A 22,678-nucleotide genomic window follows, 5' to 3' on the forward strand; every position below is an offset into this window, starting at 1 on the left:
GCCTCCATACGAGGCCAGCGGACTTCGTATTAAGGGACTTTCAAAAAAACCCGGTACACATCGTGGGGTGGGCCCGGGTGAATGTGGAACGAGGGAGTTTTAGAGGACCCCTAGACATCCTGGTGGTCAAGCGCCAACTGACCACACTCCTAGGGCTGGCTTGGTTCCAGCCTCTGGGAATCCAGCTAGTGGGGGTAGACCACATGCGGACCAGCAATTTCGACGGGGTCTGCCGGGAGTTCCCAGAGGTCTTCGACGGGTCCCTGGGGAGCTACAAGGGGCCGCCCATCACCCTACCGATCGACCCAACGGTCCGGCCCATAAGGCTCAAGGCGAGACGCGTCCCGTTCGCCCTAAAACCGAAAATAGAGGCGGAACTGGACCGCCTCACGGCCCAAGGCGTCCTAGAGCCAGTCACATACGCCGACTGGGAGACCCCTATAGTGACACCCGTAAAACCCAACGGGGAGGTGAGGATCTGCGCTGATTACAAGTGCACGATCAACAAGGCTCTACAGGACAATCCCTACCCAGTCCCGGTGGTCAGCCATGTCCTCGCAGCGCTAGCCGGGGCGAAGGTTTTTGGGAAGCTGGACTTAGCTCAGGCATACCAGCAACTGCCGGTCGACGCTAAGACAGCAGAGGCACAGACAATCGTGACCCACAGGGGGGCGTTCAGGGTTAAACGGCTGCAGTTCGGGGTGAGCGTGGCTCCGGGGATTTTCCAAAGCATAATGGACTCTCTCCTTAAAGGGATCCCCGGAGTCCAGCCCTTCTTCGACGACGTTTTGATCGCCGCCCCCACCGAAGGAGAGTTCAGCCGCCGCCTGCGAGAGGTCCTCAGACGGTTCCAGGCGGCGGGGCTGAAGGTGAAAAAGGAAAAATGCTTGTTGGGTGTTCCGCGAGTGGAGTTCCTGGGCTTCGCAGTGGACGCAGCGGGAATCCACCCAACCGCGGACAAGACCAAGGCCATTGTCCAGGCCCCTGCCCCCAAATGCAAAGCAGAACTACAGAGTTTTCTCGGATTGTTGAATTTTTACCACTCATTCCTGCCGCACAAAGCCGCGGTGGCGGAACCATTACACCGTTTGCTCGATAAACAAGCCCCATGGGTCTGGGGAAAGCGCCAAGCCGCGGCGTTCCAGGCGGTCAAAGACCTCTTAGTCTCAAACGCGGTTCTTCATCACTACGATGAAAACCTTCCCCTGATCCTGGCTTGCGACGCCTCTCCCTACGGGGTGGGAGCGGTCCTGGGGCACCAACTCCCGGACGGGAGGGAAGTGCCGGTCGCCTATTACTCCAGGACTCTGTCCCCAGCCGAGAGGAACTACGCCCAGATCGATAAAGAGGCCCTGGCGATCGTGGCGGGAGTCCACAAGTTCAACGACTACCTCTACGGTAGGCGCTTCACCATTGCCACGGACCACAAGCCACTCCTCGGCCTCCTAGCCCCCGACCGGCAAACCCCCCAAATCCTTTCACAGAGGGTTTTACGGTGGAACCAGTTCCTGAACTCGTACACCTACACGTTGGTCCACCGCCCAGGGAAAGCAATGGGGCACGCCGATGCCCTCAGCCGCCTGCCGCTGCCCGCCACAGACCCAGATCCCGCCCCGGCCCACGGGGTGATGCTTATAGAGTCCCTCCCCGAGCGCCCACTACACGCCGAAGAGGTGGCTCGAGCTACGGGCAGAGACCGCATCCTAGCGCGGGTCAGGGACTGGGTGGGAAGGGGGTGGCCAGCGGGCAAGGTGGAAGATGCATTCAGGCCATTCACGTCCAGGAAGGACGAGCTATCGACCCACAAGGGGTGCATACTCTGGGGGAGCCGGGTGGTGGTTCCCCCCCCCTTGCGCAGACAGGTGTTGGAAGATCTCCACGAGACCCACCCGGGCATCGTGAGGATGAAAGCCCTGGCCCGGAGTTACGTGTGGTGGCCAGGCATGGACGAGGAAATAGAGGGGTGGGTTAGGAGGTGCCAACCCTGCCAGGAGTCCAGGCCCAATCCGCCGTCCGCCCCGGTCCACAGGTGGGAGTCAAACGGGCGGCCGTGGTCCCGCCTCCATTTAGACTTCGCGGGGCCGCATCAGGGGCAACTCTTCTTTATACTGGTAGATGCTCACACAAAATGGTTGGAGGTGATCCCGGTCACCTCGACCTCCACCGCAGCAGCCGTCCGGGCGCTCAGAAGGGTTCTCTGCACACACGGGATCCCTGACACCCTAGTGACGGACAACGGCACGGCCTTCACCTCCCGGGAATTCCGAGAGTTCACCGAGAGGTACCTGATAAGGCACATAAGATCCGCTCCCTTCCATCCAGCCACCAACGGCCAGGCGGAGCGGATGGTGCGGACCACCAAGGAAGCCCTAGGGCGCATTGTCCAGGGGGATTGGGACCACCGCCTCTCCGCGTTCCTGTTCCACAACAGGATCACCCCAAACCCCACAACTGGTTTCAGCCCCGCCGAGCTGCTCATGGGGAGGAAACTGACCACCCGGTTAGATAGGCTCCACCCGGACAGGGCGCCGGAGGTCCGCGGGTCCCCCGAGGTTCGCGAGGCAGTAAGGGGATTCTTTCCGGGCGACCCGGTGTACGCGAAAAACTTCGCAAGCGGCCCGGAGTGGGTAGCCGGGAGGGTCCTGAGAGTAACCGGCTCCCGATCCTACGAAGTGACCACAGCAGGGGGCCAAGTACTGCGGCGACACATCGATCAGCTGCGCCGCCGCACCCTGCCCGAAGAGCCGGAGGCAGCCGGGATCAGGGAACTGCCGGAAACGGAGTCCCCAGAAGGGGCCCCGCCGACTCAAGAACAGCCCATATACGAGGTCCCCGGGGCCGCGGAACCCGTACCAGAGCCGCTACCCGACCCGGACCATCCACCGCCAGAAACGGAGCCACCCGCAGCTGGGTCGGGCTCCACACCAATAGCAACCCCGAGGAGATCAACCCGGGAACGCAGGGCACCAACGTACCTACAGGATTATGTAGTTTAAACTAGGAGGGGAGGAGTGTAGAGTATTGGAATCAGCACAGCGCCGCGCAACCCGAGCCGCCCGCGGGTCGCCTTGCGCAGCGCGGGAAAGCCACCCCAATCAGCTCCAAGGGCGGGAAGCTCAACTGGCCAGGATTGGGCTGGCCAGCAAAGGGGATGTTCCGGGATGCTTGTATATATTAGCGGACCCGACCGCGTGTTAACCAGTTCGGTAGTGTGCTAGCTATTAAATACTTATGCCTTCACCACGACTCGTCTCTCAGTACACTACAGGGTGTCTCAGGGAATGGAAAGAGGAAATAGTGAGGTCCTCTGTGTGTGTGTGTGAAAGAGAGAGCTTCAAAGGGCAAGTGAAACATCTCATTTTAAAAATATTGTCCTACAGTTAACCTCATTGTACCAAGCACCTCAGTCTTCTGACCCACCTACTTATGAGGTCGCTATTCTTCCCTGTCCTCCTAGGGCCAAGAGGCTTGAATTTGTCCGTTTGCCAGCAGCTGGAAAATATCCAGAGTATCTCTCTGCTCCCCTTTTTTCACTCATTTGTACTCTCACAGGCAGGCTGTTTTGGAAGCCCACCCTCTTAAGGTGTATTCAGTACATGCCCCTCCCTCTACAGTCAGCCCTGGAGATTTTAAAGGGCATTGTCCCAGCTTGCTTGAGATCTCTCACTGTTATGTAGCCAATTTTTGACTTGCAGCCAGGGTGGTATCTGAATGGCATTTGGTAGAATCAACAGAAGGAGCAGCAGCCCTAAGATGTTGGTGTATACCTGGTGGTGGCAAATCCATGTCTGAAAGCAGAGTCTGGGAAGAAGAGTTGAAATGGCAGGAGGCAGAGTTCACAGAACCATACTGGATGCCTTAAGGTCCAGTTTGTGCCACACTGGATCATACAAGCGTCCATCCATACAACTTGTCTCCACCTATAGTTCCTACATACTGGGGAAGTATTTATGAGACAATACAGGAGCCTGGCAGAACATGAAAATCTTTGAGTCTCTGAAGCTTTTAACCACTACAACAAACAGTATATAAATTCCTTTATGCATTTTAAAACACCATCCTGTGTTCAGCTCTTTTGCTGTCGGCTTTGGGGACTTGTGTAAAGTAGGAAGATGCAATAAAAATAGTGGGAAATGAAAATATAATGTATTGGGTTCAAAGCATGAGGACGCCCAAGAGATAGTGAGTTCAGCTCTATATTCAGTGATTCAGCATAGTGAGATAGGAACAGAACTGTCTGGCAAGACCAACAGCCCTGCTTATATGCATGCAAACCTCCCACCCAAAAACCCATTACCATTATCCCCATTACACACAACTATAGGTTAATAGCTGGCCTAACGATTCCTGATGGGCCTCCTTCCTGAATCCCATTACACACAACTATAGGTTAATAGCTGGCCTAACGATCCCTGATGGGCTTCCTTCCTGAATCCAGATGGCTTTGTTTTAGGGTCTCAAGCTCAGCCAAGTCTCTGCTGGCCCTAAGGTCAAACTCCAGTTCCAATACATAATACTCCTCCCCACAAAGTTTCCCAACACCTAACAAACATAGTCTCTAAGATGTGATGGCTTCCATCACTCCCTGTTGGAGCGATGAAGCCTCTCAGGTGTGGCTGAGGAGTCTGGTTCCCTTGTCTGGGCTACCGGTGCCGGGCTGCTGGAAGGCTGTGGCAGTGGAGAAGTTGAAGGGTCCCCAATGTGGAAGATGCCCGGTGAGGGTTCCTCCGATTCCTGGTGGTCTGGTTGGGTGCTGGCTCCCGCTGGCTCCTGCAGCGGCACCAACCGGGGTTGCTCTGCGGTGTTCAATGTAGTGTCTGGCTCAGCAGGGAGCATGCGGAGGCAGAATTGATCCATGTGTCGGCTCAGGACTTGGCCCCCATCGGTCGAGACCTCGTACAAAACTTGGCCTGTGACTCGGACGACTCGGGTGGGGATCCATGCTGGGCCACTGTCAAAGTTCCAGGCATATACGGAGCCTCCCAGAAAAAAATCCTCGAGGCACCTCCTGGCATTCCGTTGACAGGCGAGGTTTGGGGGCTCTATCTGGGTGGAGACAGTCCAGACTGGTCGTCAGGCAGCGTCCCATGAGAAGCTCTGCTGGGATACAACCTGTGGTAGAAGTAGGGGTCACTCGATGGCTGAAAAGGAACGCAGCTAATTGGTGGTCTCAGTCCCCGTGAATTAATCTCCAGAGAGACTCTTTTGTGGTATGCACCATCCATTCCGCCTGTCCATTGGTAGCTGGGTGGAATGGGGCAGAGCGGATGTGCCTGGTGAGGCAGCAACCTAGAAACTCTTGGAACTCCTTTGAAGTGAAGGCCATTCCTTTGTCTGTGACCACTCTGTCCGGGATGCCGTTATGACCGCCCTGCACCACTTAAGGCAACTTATGGCGACCCCAGCCCCTCCTGCCAACTTTATTTCTTTCTTCTGGTTTTACCTCACGACTAATGAGTAAAGGGGGTGGGTATAATAAGGATTTCTAGTCTCTTCAGGGTTCTCTTTTATTTCCAGATGGACGGATAACTATGTATGTAGGGGACAACTGCTGATTTGCTGCTGATTCCAAATACTCAGGCACCAGAGAACTTAACAGTTAACCACAGATTTTTATTTACACACAGTCTTCAGCTGGGGGGAAGGGATGTATTTACATAGGCTATTTTGTATCTTGGATGAATAACAGTTGCTAAACAGTTCAGGCTTTACAATACAGAGGTTCTCTGACGTATCTCAGGGTCCACAGTTCTTATATTCTTCACTCTCCAAACTCTAATTAGGTTGGCCTCTTGGGCTTTATGTGTCTGGTCTCTTGAGTCGACTGGTGTGTCTGCTTCCAGCCCTCCTGACTCCCTCAGACCCACATCTCTCCCTCAGCAACCTTGTTAGTTCTTAAGAGTAGTGTAAATATTTCTGTGACCACTCAGGTCTTTCACTGTGACACTCGATTGTCACTCTCAGCCACCTGGCTGTCTCCAAAGAGCTAACATTGAGCTTCACTTCACCAGAAGTCTCTTCATAGCTCTCTGTATCAGCTCTCTCTTCAGCTCTCCTGCTGACCATCTACTGCCCACTTCATCTGTCTCCCTCTGACAGTTGACTCTCCAGCCATTATCTGTCACTCACTCATCCTGAGAGTTCCGAGCACTCCGGCTCCCACCCTCAGATCACATGACTCAGACTCCCTGAGTCCTTAGCTTTTCTATTAACCCTTCCAATTCCATCACAGCCGTGTGTGCAGAAAATCCTACGGAGTGCTCAGATTGCTGCTCGGGAGGAGGTGGAAGTGACTGGGACTGCCTCCAACCACTTGGTGTATGAGTCCACCAAAATAAAGAATATTTGCCCCTGGAAGGGGCCCACAAAATCCAAGTGCAACCGGGACCATGTTGCACAGGGGTGCGGGGTGGTTCTGGTCAAGTTTCCTGGCAGGCCTGGCATCGCTTGACCCAGGCCTCAATCTCATTGTCCATCCCTGGCCACCATATCTAGCTCCAGGTGAGCGCTTTCATTTTAACGATGCCTGGGTGAGTCTCGTGCAGGGCTTTCAAAACTCATTGGCGCAAGACAAAGGGAACCACCACCAGCTGCCCCAGAGTAAGCATCCCTTGTGGGAAGAGAATTCATCCTGGCATGAGGAAAAGGCTGTAAATTTGGGGCCCATCCAGTCAGTAGGCCACCCGCTCCCCACCAAGTCGAGGACGTGGGATAAGATGCGGTCCCTACCCGAGTGGCAGGCAATGTCAGCAGCTTGCAATGGTCAGTCAGGGAGATCCTCGATGAGTAGGATCTGGCGGGCTGGGCAGGTAACGGCAGGTGACTGAGGGCATTGGCATGCTCCATCGCTTTTCCTGGCCTGTGCTGCAGGGAGTATTGATAGCCTGCAAAAAAAATAAACCAGCACAGGATCCAGGGCAAAAGCATCTGGGGGGTTTGCCGGTCAGGAGCAAGTAGACCCAGCAAGGGCTTGTGGTCTGTGGCAATGGTGTATGGCTGCCCGTAGAGGCAGTTGTGGAACTTTTTTCCTCCTGCAACGATGGCCAGTGCTTCTTTGACAATTTGCACATAGTTGTGTTCGGCCAAATTCAGGGTGTGGGAGTAATAAGCCACTGGCACCTCCCTGCCATCAGGGAGGTGATGGCCGAGGACCACCCCGACACCATATGGGGAAGTGTCACAGGCGAGGATGACCAGCAAGGATTCATCAAAGTGTGCCAGGACCTTGTTGGAGGTCAGCAGGTCTTTGACGGCCTGGAATGCGGAGGCTTGCTTCCTACCCCAAACTCAAGGAACATTCTTGTCAAGGAGATGTGAAGGGGTTCTGCAAACATGGCTTTGGGGGGCAGGAAGGAATGATAAAAGTTCAGGAGCCCCAAAAATGCTTGTAGCTCCTGTTTGGATTTGGGTTCCGGGGCATTGACTATGGTGCTGACTTTGCTGGGAGCCAGATGGATGTCCTCTGTGTCGACTAAGAATCCCAGGAACTTGACCTGCGGGACTCCCAGGAGACACTTTTCCCACTTCACTTTTAGCCCAGCCGAGTCGAAACATTGCAGGACAGCACGGAGATGGTTGATGAAGTCCTCTTCCATCGAGGCGGCAATCAGAACATCATCAAAGAAGGGCTGGACCCTGGGAATACCTTTTAAGAGGGAGTCCATTAAGTTTTGGAAAATCCCCGGGGCCACACTGACCCCAAACTGCATTCTCTTAACCTTGAACCCCCCCCCATGCATAATGATCATTTGCACCTCAGCGGTGGCTACATCAACAGGCAGTGCCAGATCCAATTTGTCAAAGATTTTCATGCCAGTGAGGGAAACTAGAACATGGCTGACCACTGGCACTGGGTAGGCATGGTCTTGTAGCGCCTTGTTCAGCATACACTTGTAGTCCTCACAGATGCAAACATCTCCATTAGGCTTTATGAGGTGACAATAGGGGTTTCCCAGGTTTTGTTGGGCACTGGTTCTAACACCCCTTGGGCCACTAGGCAGCCTAGTTCCACCTCAATTTTAGGTTTGAGTGCAAAATGGATGCTCCTGGCCATTTCTAATTGGTCGCACTTGGGGGTCTAGGTCTTGGGGGACACTGGTGGCCCTTTGTAACAGCCCAAGGTACCATCAAAGATGGACGGAAATTCATCGCAACCCTCCCCAGTACTGTGGGGGAGGTACAGTAAGCTATGCACTCCCATGACTACAAACCCCAAAGGCGCGAACCATGCCAGACCCAGCAAACTTGTGCATCGGCCACCCACCACCAAGTCCGTCAAAATTTATGTACTGCATCCGGAACTTTCCCCACCCCCTTATTTCTACATTGTTCTGTGAAAAGTCTCTGAGGATAAACCCTGCAGGTTGGAGGCGAGGCCATCTGTAGGGACAGATTTTCCTGAGGGTCTCTTCTGAAATTATTGAAATGGAGGATCCTGTGTCCAATTTCATCAGGCATGTCAAGTCTGAGTTATGCTTTACTAGTATAGATTTAAACTCTGGTTCAAACTTTGGTTCAGGAAATGACTCCTGGGTAAAAGCCATACTGTATTCAAGTGCTGCTAGCTCAACCTCTCCCTACCCCCCTCCTTCCCTTTGTTATGTAGCAAAGCTCTGCAACTAGCTATGAGAAAAAGATTACTGTGCCTTCTCAGAGATAATGGGTGCCAAGGAAGTGCCCAAGGCCAGCCAGGCCTGAGAACGATAAAGTAACAACGATGTGTGAATGTGCTCGCTTAGGAATACCCCCTCCCGTAGGAATTCCTCTGATCTGTACCTTAAATGTTTGCCCTCTGTATATGCTCGCCAGTTCTCTCAATCTCTGTCGACCAGTCTTGCAACATGTTACAATAAACTTGAAACTTTTATCAACAAGGACTCGTTATTGAAACATCAGACTTGACATTTTGAGAGAACTCCCTTTTGGGGGTTCCGACCATGCCGGCAACTTGAAAGGCCAAATGGCTGACCAGATTCCAGGCAATGGAGAACTCCCACTCGAAGTGGGCTCGGAAGGGGCGACCCCGTGGCACGTCTTGGACCCCCGGAGGGCCGCGGAGTCTCCACCCGAGTTCCAGCTAGTGCTGTCCCCAAGGCAGTATCAGCTGAGGACCTCGACCACCATAATGGACCAGGCCCCGCTGCGCAGAGACGCCATCCTGAACCGCCACGTCAGGCAGATCCAGATGGCTGAGGGTGAGGCCGCCAACCCGAGCTCCGGGGAGACGGGGGAAGCGGACAGCATCATCGTCGTCCACGTGGGGGAAAGTGGAGACGATGGAGCCGGGGCCCGAAAGGCCGAGTGTGAAGAACCCCGGCTTAAAAAGCAGGACGAGGAGGATTATCAACTGTTCCGCTCGATGGTCTGGAGGGAGATCGACGGAGCCATCGGAGGGCTGCGGGATGAGGTCCGGGACCTGACGATCCAACTCAGAAGAGCGCTAGGGGGAGCGACCTCCAGACGCCCGGCAGGGCCCCCCGCAGCGACCAGGGGCCGCCCCAGTCAACCCGCGGCGGCAGCCGCCACCCCTCCCCCGGGGAGAGTCGGGGCACCCCAGGCATCGGCACCCCCGGCTGCTGGAGCTCCGGCGGGGCTCCGGCACGTGGGGAGAGAATTGGATGCCACCTTCGACGGGGACCCGGAGGAGGTGAACTATTTCGCAATCCAAGCGAACAGCTTCATGCATTACTGGGGGAATTCCTTCCCGGACGAGTTCAGCCGGGTTGACTATCTGGGGTCGAAGCTGAGAGGGTCGGCCAAGAGATGGTACGTGGGCTTGTATGAAACCAGGAGCCCGATCCTGGATGATGTACACACCTTCCTACAAGCCTTGCTGACCCAATATGAAGACCCGCTGCAAGAAACCCGGGCGCTGGCGGCCCTACGAGACATGCAACAGGGGGCCCGACCCATCCGAGAGTACACCGCCGACTTCCAGGCCAACGTAGCCAGAGTCCGGGGCTGGAACGAAGTGATGAAGATCGAGCAGTTCACGAATGGACTGAACGCGAGCATCCTGGACCGGGCCCTCACCCAAGCCCACCCGGCCACCCTAGTGGGGTGGATTCAACTAGCGGGGGAGGTGGAGAACAACCTCAAGAGAGTGGCCATGCTCCGGCAGCACCAGTCCGGGAAGACCCCGGCCAGAGGGGGGGCCCCGAAAGCGGAACCGCCCAAGGGAAAGAGGCCGGTGGCTGCGGTGCCAGTGGGACCGCGTAGGTGCTTTCGATGCGGAGACCCTAACCACTTGGCTTCCAACTGCCCACACACCCCACCCCCGAGAGCCGCCCCGGCCCCGCCGAAAGCCGCCGCACCAACCCCAAAGAAGCCGTCCAGCCGCCCTAAGGATGCGGCAAAGAGCAGCGCGGCGTCGGTGCAGGAGGAACTACAGGAGGAGGAGGTGCTCCTCTCGGCCAAGCTGGCGGACCTGGCCTGGATTGAAGAGCCGGTGGGAAACGAGGCCGACCTGCTGCCCTGAAGGCGGCTCAACAGCAGGTCGATCACGACGAGGAGCCGCTGACGGTTAGAGTGACTGGGAAATTGTACTTTGTGACTGTGAAATTGCTGAACCCCAAGCTACGGAGGTTCATGCAAATACGGGCTTTGATAGACTCGGGGTGCAACAGGGAACTGATGTCCCCCAGGGTGGTGGAGGCTTTGGGACTAGAGAGCTCACCGCTGCCCCACCCCATGCTGTTCGAGCAAATGGATGGGTCGGTAATGTGTGGAGAGCCTTGCACACTCGAGACGCAGCCCTGCCCGATGGGGATCGAGGAGCACTGGGACCAAGAGTTTTTTGTGATCGCTCCCTCATGCTCGTACCCGGTAGTGTTGGGGGTGGGGTGGTTGGAGAAACACGAGCCCTTAATCAGATGGAGGGCCAAGACTATCCAGTTCCTGGACCCGGGGTGTGAATCACACCTATGGAACCCGGCGTGGGGGCCGAAGGCTCCTGCCGCCAAAGAGAGGGCTTGTGTGATGGTGGAGGATGTACACTCAGTCCCCGAGCCTTATCAGAACCTCATGGAAGTCTTTAGTGAGAAGGAGGCCAACCAGTTGCCCCCCCCCCCCCCACCGGAGCACGGACTGTGCAATAGAGCTAATCCCGGGGGAGACCCTGCCCAAGGCGAAACTCTACCAGATGGGGTGGGCGGAGAAGAAGGAGCTGCGCAAGTTCCTAGATCAGAACTTAGCGAGGGGGTTCATCCGGCCTGCCGCGGCCCCCCACGCCACTCCGGTCCTATTCAGAAAGAAAAAGGACAACTCGTTGAGACTTTGCACTGATTTTCGCGGGATTAACGCGATCTCCATGTCAAACGCCTACCCCACCCCCCTCATCCGGGACTTGCTGAGCACAGTGGCGGGGGGGAAGATATTCACCAAATTGGACTTGCGAGATGCTTACTTCCGAGTGCGCATCAAAGAAGGGGACAAGTGGAAGACGGCATTTAACACCCCCATGGGACAGTTTGAGTATTTAGTGATGCCGTTCGGGCTACAGGGGGCCCCGGGGGTATTCGTGAACTTTATCAATGATGTGTTGCGGGACTACCTGTACAAGGGGGTGGTGGTTTACCTGGATGACATCATTATTTACTCACAAGACGAGAAATCGCATGTAAAGTTGGTGAGGGAGGTGCTCAGCACCCTGCTGAAGCATCAACTGTATGCCAAATTGTCTAAATGTGAGTTCCACCAGACGGAACTAGATTACTTGGGGTTCCGGGTGTCTAAACGCGGCTTGGCAATGGACCCGGCGAAGGTCCAAGCGGTATTGGAATGGGCTCCCCTGAGGACACGTAGACAGCTCCAATCGTTCCTCGGGTTCGCAAATTTTTACAGGCAATTCATTGAGGGGTTCGCCCAAATAGCCCTGCCCTTGACTGATCTCCTAAAGACCAAGGGCAAGGGACCGGAGGCCAAACGGCCCAGGGTGAGGCTGAATTGGACGGACGAGTGCCAAGCCGCGTTCAAGCACCTATAGCGCCTGTTCACTAGCGAACCGGTCCTAAGCCACCCGGATGAGCAGAAGGCCTTCGTGGTCCAATGCGATGCCTCCGATGTGGCCGTAGGAGCCATTCTCATGCAAAAAGATGGGGAGGGGAAGCTAAGACCATGCGCCTATATATCCCGAAAGTTCTCGGACGACCAGCGTAACTGGTCAGTGTGGGACAAAGAGGCGTTCGCAGTGATGTTTGCCCTGAAAACATGGAGGTCTTGGCTAGAGGGGGCGAGGCTCCCTTTTGAAATATGGACTGACCATAAAAACTTAGAGGCCCTAACGGGGAAAAGAAAGCTAAGCGAAAAACAAATCCGGTGGGCAGGATTCTTCTCAAAGTTTGATTTCACCCTTAAACACATCCCCGGGACAAAGAACTTTCTAGTGGACGCCCTCTCGCGGCTTCCGCAGCACGAGAGCCAACGGGAAGAGGTGGTGGACTCGTTAATTTCCCCCTCGCAAGTGGCGGCCATGGTCACCACCCACTCCCAGAAAAAGAAGAGAGAGTTGGGGGGAATTAATCCTGAGCTGATCGCCCGCGAGACCGAGAGGGAGGGGGATGAGAGGCCAGAGGGGGTGCAAAAGGCCAAAGACGGGCTATGGTACAAAGGGGAAAAACTGTATGTGCCCAAGCTCTTGAGGAGGGAAATCCTGCAACTCTGCCACTCCTCCAAACTGGCCGGGCACTTTGGTTATGTCAAAACACTGCACCTGACGAACAGGCAGTTCTGGTGGCCCTCCCTCCGCAAAGATGTGTCTGACTTTGTCACCAGCTGCCCCATATGTATAATGGCAAAAAAACGGGGGGGGGGGGAGGCGCCGGGCTTGCTACAACCACTTGAAACCGCCAAGCGGCCATGGTCGATAGTGTCCATGGATTTCATAGTGGAGCTCCCCCCCTCGCGGGGGAAGACTGTCATTTTAGTGGTGGTAGACACGTTCTCCAAGCAAGCGCATTTCATCCCCTGTTCCCAACTGCCCACCGCCAGGAAGCTAGCGGCCCTGTTCTTCGATCACGTGATAAAATTACACTCATTCCCAGATAAGATCATTAGTGACCGCGGGCCGCAGTTCGTTGCCACCTTCTGGCGGGAGTTCTGTAAGTTAGTGGGAATGGAACAGGGGCTGAGCTCAGCGTACCACCCGCAGACGGACGGACAGACGGAGAGGGTGAACGGGGTGCTCGAGCAGTATCTGAGGTGCTTTGTGAATCAGAGACAGTCAGATTGGGTAGAGCTGCTCCCCTTCGCTGAATACTGTTACAACAACACGATGCAAAGTTCCACCAAAGCTTCCCCGTTCTTTACAGTATTTGGCTATGAGGGGAAACCGCTCCCGCTGCTACCGGGCGGGGCGACGCCAGACAACCCCACCTCCTTCGAGCAGTGGTGGAAAGGGCCAAGTAACAGCTGGCCAATCATTAAAGAAAATCTAGAGGCAGCGAAGGAGTCCTACAAGAAGCAGTATGATAAATCCCATGTCCCGGCGGGAGACTTTAAAGTAGGGGACTCAGTGTTTGTCTCAACCAAAAACTTTCCCTTAACCCAGCCGTCTCGGAAGTTAGCTTACAAATTCATAGGGCCCTTCAAGGTGAAAAGAGTAATAAATGTGGTGACTGTGGAACTGGACTTGCCACCAGCCCTGGGTAAAATCCACCCTGTGTTTCATTGCAGCTTGATCCGTCGAGACCCGGGGCCGTCCAGCTGGCATCCTCTTTCCACCCGGCTCCTCTCCACCATGGCCGACCGCTGCCTCGCCACCCAGGGAGCCCTGGATTCTCTCCCCCCGACCAGGGCCCCTCCTCTCGCTGTGGAGGGGGCTTAAGGGGGGCAGTATGTCAAGTCTGAGTTATGCTTTACTAGTATAGATTTAAACTCTGGTTCAAACTTTGGTTCAGGAAATGACTCCTGGGTAAAAGCCATACTGTATTCAAGTGCTGCTAGCTCAACCTCTCCCTACCCCCCTCCTTCCCTTTGTTATGTAGCAAAGCTCTGCAACTAGCTATGAGAAAAAGATTACTGTGCCTTCTCAGAGATAATGGGTGCCAAGGAAGTGCCCAAGGCCAGCCAGGCCTGAGAACGATAAAGTAACAACGATGTGTGAATGTGCTCGCTTAGGAATACCCCCTCCCGTAGGAATTCCTCTGATCTGTACCTTAAATGTTTGCCCTCTGTATATGCTCGCCAGTTCTCTCAATCTCTGTCGACCAGTCTTGCAACATGTTACAATAAACTTGAAACTTTTAGCAACAAGGACTCGTTATTGAAACATCAGACTTGACAAGGCAAAGGGCTCCCTCTAACTTAACAGTCACCTTGATTTTATCTGGGGTGTCCAAGGGCAGATGCAGTACCTGTAGTGGTCGGAGTGACATGGTGTGGAGCTCCATCTCGTCCGTTGACTCCTAGTGCACGGTTTGTCACCTTTGAGTCCCTTTGGAGTGGCAGACATGGGCGATGTGGCCAACCTTACCACAGTTCCGGCATTGGGCATCTTGGAACCAGCAGGTCCTCCGCTCGTGAAGCTCTCCACAGCTGGCGCAGGTAGTTGAGATTGCAGCATGAGCTGGCGTTGTGGTCGGGCATGAGGCGTGGTGAGTAGGTCAGGGCAGCTGTAGGACCTCTTCCACTTCGTCAGCCGATTTCATGTGGTGGGCTGCCGTGGTTGTCCTCTTGGAAACTGGTGGGCTTGGCGGCAGACAGACCTCTGCGGGGAACTGGTCTGCTGCCTCTGCAGCAAGGGTCTCTTCCATCTCGACCTGGAACATGGGCTCCTTTTTGGCAAGGAGCCTCCATTGGATTTTTTCATTCCTGAGGCCGCACACTAGCCAGTCCTGGATAGCCTCCTCCAGGTTGCTGAAATTGCAGTGGCGGGTCGCCCTTCAGAGAGTTGTAATGAAAGTTGTAATCAACTCCCCCACTGCCTGGTTCCTTCTGTAGAAAGCATGGCGGACCACTATGATGGAGGGTTTAGGCGCAAAGTGCTCTTGAAGCCGGTTCAAGATGCTCCTGTACAGCGTGTCTTTGAGGTCGGCCAGAGCCAGCAAGGAATGGGTGATCTTGAATGTCGAGTGACCGCAGACACGGAAGAAGGTGGCCCACTTCTTTGCCTCGTCCATGATGTCCAAGACTCCAGGAAGAAAGCAAAGTGGGAGGCGTAGGATTCCCAGTCCTCGGTGGTGGCGTCAAATTCATCGAAGTGTCCTGGAGTAGCAGCCATGTCGCCTGGCGGCGGCAATGCATTGGGCGTTGCTGGATGCAGAGTGCAGCAATGCACGGTGTGGTGCTGATGGCCAGGGCTCCTCGCTCACCAGCATCCCATCCTCGTTACCAGTATAATGTACAGGGTTCAAAGCATGAGGACACCCAATAGATAGTGAGTTCAGCTCTTTATTCAGTGATTCAGCATAGTGAGATAGGAACAGAACTGTCTGGCAGGACCAACGGCCCTGCTTATATGCATGCAAACCCCACCCAAAAACCCATTACCATAATCCCATTATATACAACTATAGGTTAATAGCTGGTCTAATGATCCCTGATGGGCTTCCTTCCTGAATCCAGGTGGGTATTTTTGGGGGGCCTCAAGCTCAGCCAAGTCTCTGCTGGACCTAAGGCCAAACTCCAGTTTCAATACATAACAGAAAAGTAAAAACAAGTGCACAGGTGGAAGCAGAATCCATGATACCTCTCCTTTGGTGGATCAAGGCAAAAAGATTCAACTCCTCTGCATCTTGGCTCTAATTGTAATTTTTTAGACCATTCTCTCCCTCTGCACATGACATTGTCTCCCTCTTTCTCCAACCTGCCCCTTGAATGTTTTCTCCCCCATTACTAATCCTTCAACAGAATGGTAGACATTTATACTTAGAACTAAGCCTTTCTTATTCTTTTGTTTTAAAAAATAATCTCTTATTCTCTCCTCCACATTGGAAATACCATCTCTAACATTTTCTGGCTTTATTCAGAGGAGATTCTCCTGGGAATTTATGCAGTGGTTTCTATAGTGCTTTTGAGGTTTGGTTGCAGGTGGCCAACTGAATTAATTTAGGAGGAGCCCACAGGCAGAGAAATTAGATAGACTCCTTGAGAGCCCTTCAGGCAACAGCTGGTAACTCTCTTCATCACATGAAAACCATATGCAGTGTGGTGGAGACTGTCCATTTCCTGGAATTGCCTGCTGTTCCAAATCTCAGTTAACATGGAGTTTACTCCCCCCACCCTAAAAAAAGGTTAAGTTCAAAACTTCTAATATATGTCTATGAGACAGAGTTTCGTTTTAGCTTTCAGCTTTATTTAATGGATAGCCATGGAGCTAAACTCACTTTGAGGAAAGATTCATTTACCAGTTATAGGACAAAGAGAGTGGTGACTGGTTTTGGAATTTAAAGGCAAAAGTGGGAACCAGTTGATATAGTGAGGTGGTACCTGAACTCATATGAGTTGAAATTGGGATGTCTCTTGAAAGGAAAAAGATTGTAATGTCGGAGTAGGCATATTCAAATCTGGATAAGAGTGTACATCTTTGGAAATATATATATTTACAAGCAGGAGAACAACAAGGACTTCATTTTTCCTCCCCCACTATTTCCTTCCCTGAAACCTAGAGTTGCCAGCCTCCAGGTAGCAGCTGGAGATCTCCCACTGTTAAAACTGATCCCCAGGTGACAGGGATTAGTTAACCCGGGAACAATGGCCACTTTGGAAGGTGAGGAAAGGTAACAGAAAGGACTGAGGAAATTAACAACAGTTATCACCTGCAACACACTTTTCATGCTTTGTAGTTCACTGTGCCAAGGACTGCATCCCCAGAGGAACTGTGAGTAAGATGTTGACCATTCCTCTACTCCAGGGGTGGCCAATGGTAGCTCTCCAGATGTTTTTTGTTTGCAACTCCCATCAACCCCAGCCATTGGCTATGCTGGCTGGGGCTGATGGGAGTTGTAGGCAAAAAACATCTAGAGAGCTACTGTTGGCCACCCCTGCTCTACTCCATGGAACTTTGAAGTTGGGTCTTAATATTGTGGAAATGGGGAGTGGCTTTACATCTGGTCTTGTCTATGTTGTCTCTTCACTGCTTTGAATGAATTAGTTAGTTTTAACCAGGGTGAATGGATGGTAACAAATATTTATATGAGGTCCTGTGTTTCTTGGATGGGGCTTGAAGCAAGACGGAAAAGATATAACCTAGATAATCTGAATGTTTGTGGATTCAACCCAGCCTGTGTGTTGAAAACAAAGAGTAAAGAAGTAGCTGCCTCAGAAGTAGGCACAGCAATAATGGCAGAGGTTGTTATGGCAAAAGGCCTATTGATCAACTTGGAGAGGACCTTTTGCTTTTAAAAAAAATCTGAATGCCTTTTCTGGGTGTGGCCTTTCCCTCCCAGAGTTCTCCTGTTCATTCAACTGGAGTGATTGAGTGGGGCATTTCAAGCGCCCTGCCTTAAATCTCTGTGTTTCTGTTCAGTGCTGACCAGAGACTTCTTTGATTGGTTTTTAATGCAAAATGTTCATGAAATTAGATCTCAGGCACAACGATGAAGTGACAGGGATAAAATGGAAGCAATCTGCTAATACCTGGTCTACACATTCAGCAGGTGATAAAGAGATAATAAAGACCTGAGGTAATTGAATGGGCTGCATCATTTCAGGTTGCATGTAGGAGGCTCACATTTTTAAATCATTCAGTCTGGGGAAAATTCCCTGCAAGTAGAAGTCTAGCACAAGAAAGAGCAGGTTGGTGTAGCAGCTTTTCCCCTATTTGTTTTTATACTGTACACACAACCCGCCTTTTTACTGAAGAGCATTAATGATGGCATTCTCCTACTCACAGTGTGGTCAGTTATACCACCTCAGGATATGTATCTGGTTGCATGGGCAGAGAGGCTAAAGAGTTATTTTCCCCTCGCCTGCATCAGTTAGGGGCTGCTTTTGAATAGAAAAACAGTTGGAAGCAGGCCTTATTTGGCAGGAGCTCACAGGAGTGGAGCTTTGGAACCTCTAAATTTTATTTCTTTCTTTCTTTACTTTTTCTTTCTTTACCCCTCCCCACAAATAATTGCTTTTGGGCTCCATTGTTCAAATCCCCTGTGAGAATTTTTGCTAAACTCTAAGATTTGACAAACCCTCCAATATTTCCCCCCCACAAAAAATGGGAAAATAACCAAAACACATAAAGCAGACAGGTGGAAATCTTCCTCATGCCACTGTAGTCACATAGGAGAAAGTAATTTTAAAAGTATGGTGGGTGTAAGGTTTTATTAAGGCAATTATAATTCAAGAAGCATTTTAAGGTAGATGCTGAGCTGATATAATTTATTACACCTTCCGGAGATGTCAGGGGTGTGTGGCATATGCAAATGAGTTGTGCTAATGAGCTCCAACACCTCTTTTTATATGAAACGACCCCTGGTTGGAAGTAGGAACCCTTATCCTTGCCACTCAGACTCATAGCCTTCTAGGATAGATTTTTTTTTGGGGGGGGGGGGGACCCTAGGGACAAGATGCACATGATTCTCTGTTACCTAACATTTTTTGGTCTCCTTTCTACTTAGTTTTCATCTGAATTCAAAGATGTTGCCATTTCCACATGCATCTCTTTAAAAAAAAAAAGTCTCTGAGAAACACCTACAAAGGCATCAAAGGCCAGTATTTGTTTCAAGGTAATCTCATAACTATGAATAGGGTGAAGCAATTAAGGAGACCGCTGAATAGTGACTGCTCTTGCTAAACAACTTGCCGGCACTCCAAAAAGGTACTCTTGACCACTTTTCAAATGGGAGGTATATTAAGATGTCTGCCTTTAATAATGTGCACAGAGCAGCAAATATGTTATCAAAGCTTCAATGACAAAATAAATGTCTGCCTTACCTCGCAGGGTCTATTTGCCTGGTTTTATTACAAGTGCCAATGCAGACAATGTGAGACAAGAACTATAAAAGAGAGGGAATGTTCTAATAGTAGACTTGTGATTTAATACAAAATACAGCTACTGTTGCTTGTGACTGACACAAGTACCATAGATTTCCTCTTCAATAGAAGTGCCAGGAGACTTTACAGTATTTTGTAAGGATGTGCACAGAAATTTTGATTTTGTTTTGCTCTCTTGATTATTTGTTTATTATTCTTATTACTTTCTTTTGGATTCTTTTTTCTAGCTTCTTCCTAACTGGGAGGAGGGATTTTTCCTTCACCCAAAGGATCCCCACTTCCCAAATCCAGACTGATAGGAAGCATCCCCAATTACTTCTTTTTTTGTAGAAAAAGCCCAGCAGGAACTAATTTGCACATTAGGCGATGCATCCTGATGCCAAGCTAGCCGCAACTGTGTTCCTGCTAAAAAAAAAGCCCTGGTCCCCAATATAAAGTGATTTGAATTCTCACTTGTATGGTAAAGCCCTGCGTCTCTGAACAAGAATCTCATGCAAATGATCTTTCCATAAATACATTATGTCAAGTAATGTTTAATGTATCCCACAAAATCCTTGACACCTTCATGATAGTGGGCGTTTTCGCACTGACCTTAATCGGCAGCGACGTCCCTCTTCACCGCGCAGGATCTGCGCGGATTTCGCACCAATTGCTGTGGAGCACCCGGAAGAGCCGCAAAGTCCCACGGCTTTTGTGGCGCAAATGGAAACCGCCAAAAACCAGTTTCCATTTGCGCCGCAAAAGCCGTGGGACTTTGCGGCTCTTCTGGGTGCTCCGCAGCAATTGGTGCGAAATCCACGCAGATCCTGCACGGTGAAGAGGGATGTCGCTGCCGATTAAGGTCAGTGCGAAAACGCCCAGTCTCTTCACTCCTCTTTTCTGGAGCTGTTTAGAAGAAGCAGTTCATCTCAATCAGTTTTGAACCTAAAGGTTGAAAGCTAGGATCAGTGAAAATTTTCCAGAAGCAAAGGGTTCCATATGGGGATAAAACTTTGATCTAGACTAAAAGGATCAAAAGAAAGAATTCTTAACGAAGGCTGAAGGAGTCTTGGAGAAGCTGAGTTAGGAGGAATAAGGCCCTTAGAGTAAAATACCCTTGACACCATGGTAGCAGATATATTTTGAAACAGGTACCTCCCAGTTTTAATTCAGGTTAGCATAAGTACATTCTCTCATCAGCATTTGAGAATCTTTCCTATAACACCTTGCATTACAGACCTCAAAATATCTTTGGGCTTATAGTGAAGTGAATTTGGGTAGTTTTGCTCAAGTACGGAGCAAGGTTTATGGACGTGGATCAGTCCTCTTTAGATTAGTACTGTCTCTTCCATTTGTTTTTGTACTCCACAGTATCAAAAGCTCAGTTTTTGGAACCAGGTGGAAGAAAAATGAGAAGTCAGAGAAAAGTCTTGCAGGTTGATAAAGAAGCAACCCACAGCAAAGTATGAGGAGGACAGCAACCTGCAAGAATCGGAGGCTTTGGTAAAGGCTTTAGAAAGCAGGAAATGCTGCAATGGATCAGCTATAGAAAGAGGCAAACTGTTTGCAGACAAGAAGACAACTGGGGGGGGGGGGATTATATAACTGAAAGGGAAATGCCCTGCAATCAGACTGTAGTCGTTCGAGGGTGGAATGTTGGGCACATGCCTGTTAAGACAAATTAAGGCCTTTGTTTTCAAAAGTAATTATTCCTAAACCAAATGCTGATTTGGGAGTAATTATCCAAAATGTAGCAATTTTGCAGTAATATTTGCAAATTTCATTGTCAGGGCAATATAGTAAGATGGAGTTGCTATGAGTGTCCATTATAGATTTTGATTCAAATTCAGAGCTCCAAGATCTCCTTAGGATGCACAGTGAGCTCACATAGCTCAAAAAGGATACCCCATTTATCAAAGATTTCAGGTTTTCACGGCTGGTAACATCATTAGGGTTTGTAGAATCTTTCGGGATCAAGTGCCGTGTTCTACTGGAGAAAGTTTTCCTTCCAGACGTTTCGTTCTCAGCTGTGGAGAACATCCTCAGTGGCGTTGCAGCCGGAGCAGGCGCTCAGACCTTCTTGGCTGCTGTGCATTGAGTGGGGCCAGGGCTGCTGGAGAGCTGCTATTTGTAGGCTGGAGGGGGTGTGATGAATGATATGCTTGAATTTTGTTTGAGGAAAAATGTTGACATCTATACACCAATGACTGACATGGTGGCCAGGTTGCTAGATTGAATGTCTGCTTCTGAGCCATAGGGATGCCCTTCATATATTGAGACTTAGAAATAGGCATTGGATCTGTCACATCAGCAACATTATAATTAACTGAATAATGCCTGAGGAGAAGTTAGGTTGTGTGTCTTGGGTCATCTTCTGTTCCTGATAGAATCTGATAATATGCAGAAAAGTTGGTGATCTTCATATCCAATTCTTGCTTGGTTCCATTAGAATGATACTGATTTTAATTACTTTTTCCTCAAATCCCTTCTGTGGCTTTCAGGGCCAAAAGAAGTCAGACCAATTGTCAAAAAGGAACCATCTTCTTGCTTTTGACTGAGCTTCTGGAGACCCATAATTGAACTACAGCAGCTGGAGGGCGAGATTCATTAAAGCTGGATGTGTTTAGTGCCGGCCAAATTCTTTCACAGCTCAGCAAATTGGCACTTGAGAGTCTGTCTGAAGAGGGAGCTGGAGCCAAATGCTTTGTTGCTCATGAACTCTTTATCTGATTGACAGACAGAGCATGTAAGTTGTCAGGAGATCAAGCCCAGTGGCTGTAGTATTGTATGCTGCAATCTCTCAAACTATGAGATCTCTTGATAATGCAATGTTATGCACATAAACTCCATGGTCAGAATTTATTTGAGAAAATTGTAGAGGCTAAGAGACTGAGCTGTGAATCAGAAATGCTCCTCTGCCGTGAATTCAGTAGGTGGCCCAAGCAAGCTTCTGCCTCTAAATCTTACCCTGCACCATTGGAGTGCATAATTTATTTTAACTAATTTATTTTATTGCTTTTATATTATTGTAATTATTCTCTGTTGCAAATCGCCCAAAGACCGCCCTGGCTGGGATGGGGGGAGTGATCAAATTGTGGTGGTGATGATGATGATGATGATATCACCCCACATCTGTACTTCAGACTTAATAACATTGTCCTGCCTTCCAAGGTGGTTGTATGAACTATTTGTGTAGAGTTCTTTCATCATTCTGGAATGTTATGCAAACCATTATGATTATTATTTCTGCTGCCTTTGGTGAGAAAATCTAAAATCTTGCTTCTGTTTAGTACTGAATAGGTGGTGGTAGCAACATTCATACTGATACTTTGAAATAGTTGCTGAGGGAACGGGCAAGCTTCTAGCTTCTAAGGGGGAAGATAAACTGTCAGTTTGTCCGAGATTAATACCTGATGGTTGGACTGAATTGTGTGCAAATTTCTTACACAGTTGGAAGCTGAGACGAAGTGTGCCCTAAGTAAAAAAGTCTAACAGGTTCAGACTAGGCTGAGGGACAAGAATCTGAAGGAAAGGTAGGTGAAGAATGAGGGTCAGAGGAAATCAAGAACTGAGGCAAGAAAAAACTAAACAGTAAAGAGACACACGTGATACCTCACAGCACATGAGATCAGCAGGAGCTTTATGCTATGTGGGAAGAAGAGAAAACTGGGTTCAAATTGCCACTCTGCTATGAATTCTTATTCAAAGTCAACCTGTCCCTCAACCTAAACCAGCTCACAAGGTTGTCATGCAGAGAAACCAGAGAACCATG

The sequence above is a fragment of the Heteronotia binoei genome, chromosome 4 (genome assembly GCF_032191835.1).
Source record: "Heteronotia binoei isolate CCM8104 ecotype False Entrance Well chromosome 4, APGP_CSIRO_Hbin_v1, whole genome shotgun sequence".
NCBI lineage: Eukaryota > Metazoa > Chordata > Lepidosauria > Squamata > Gekkonidae > Heteronotia > Heteronotia binoei.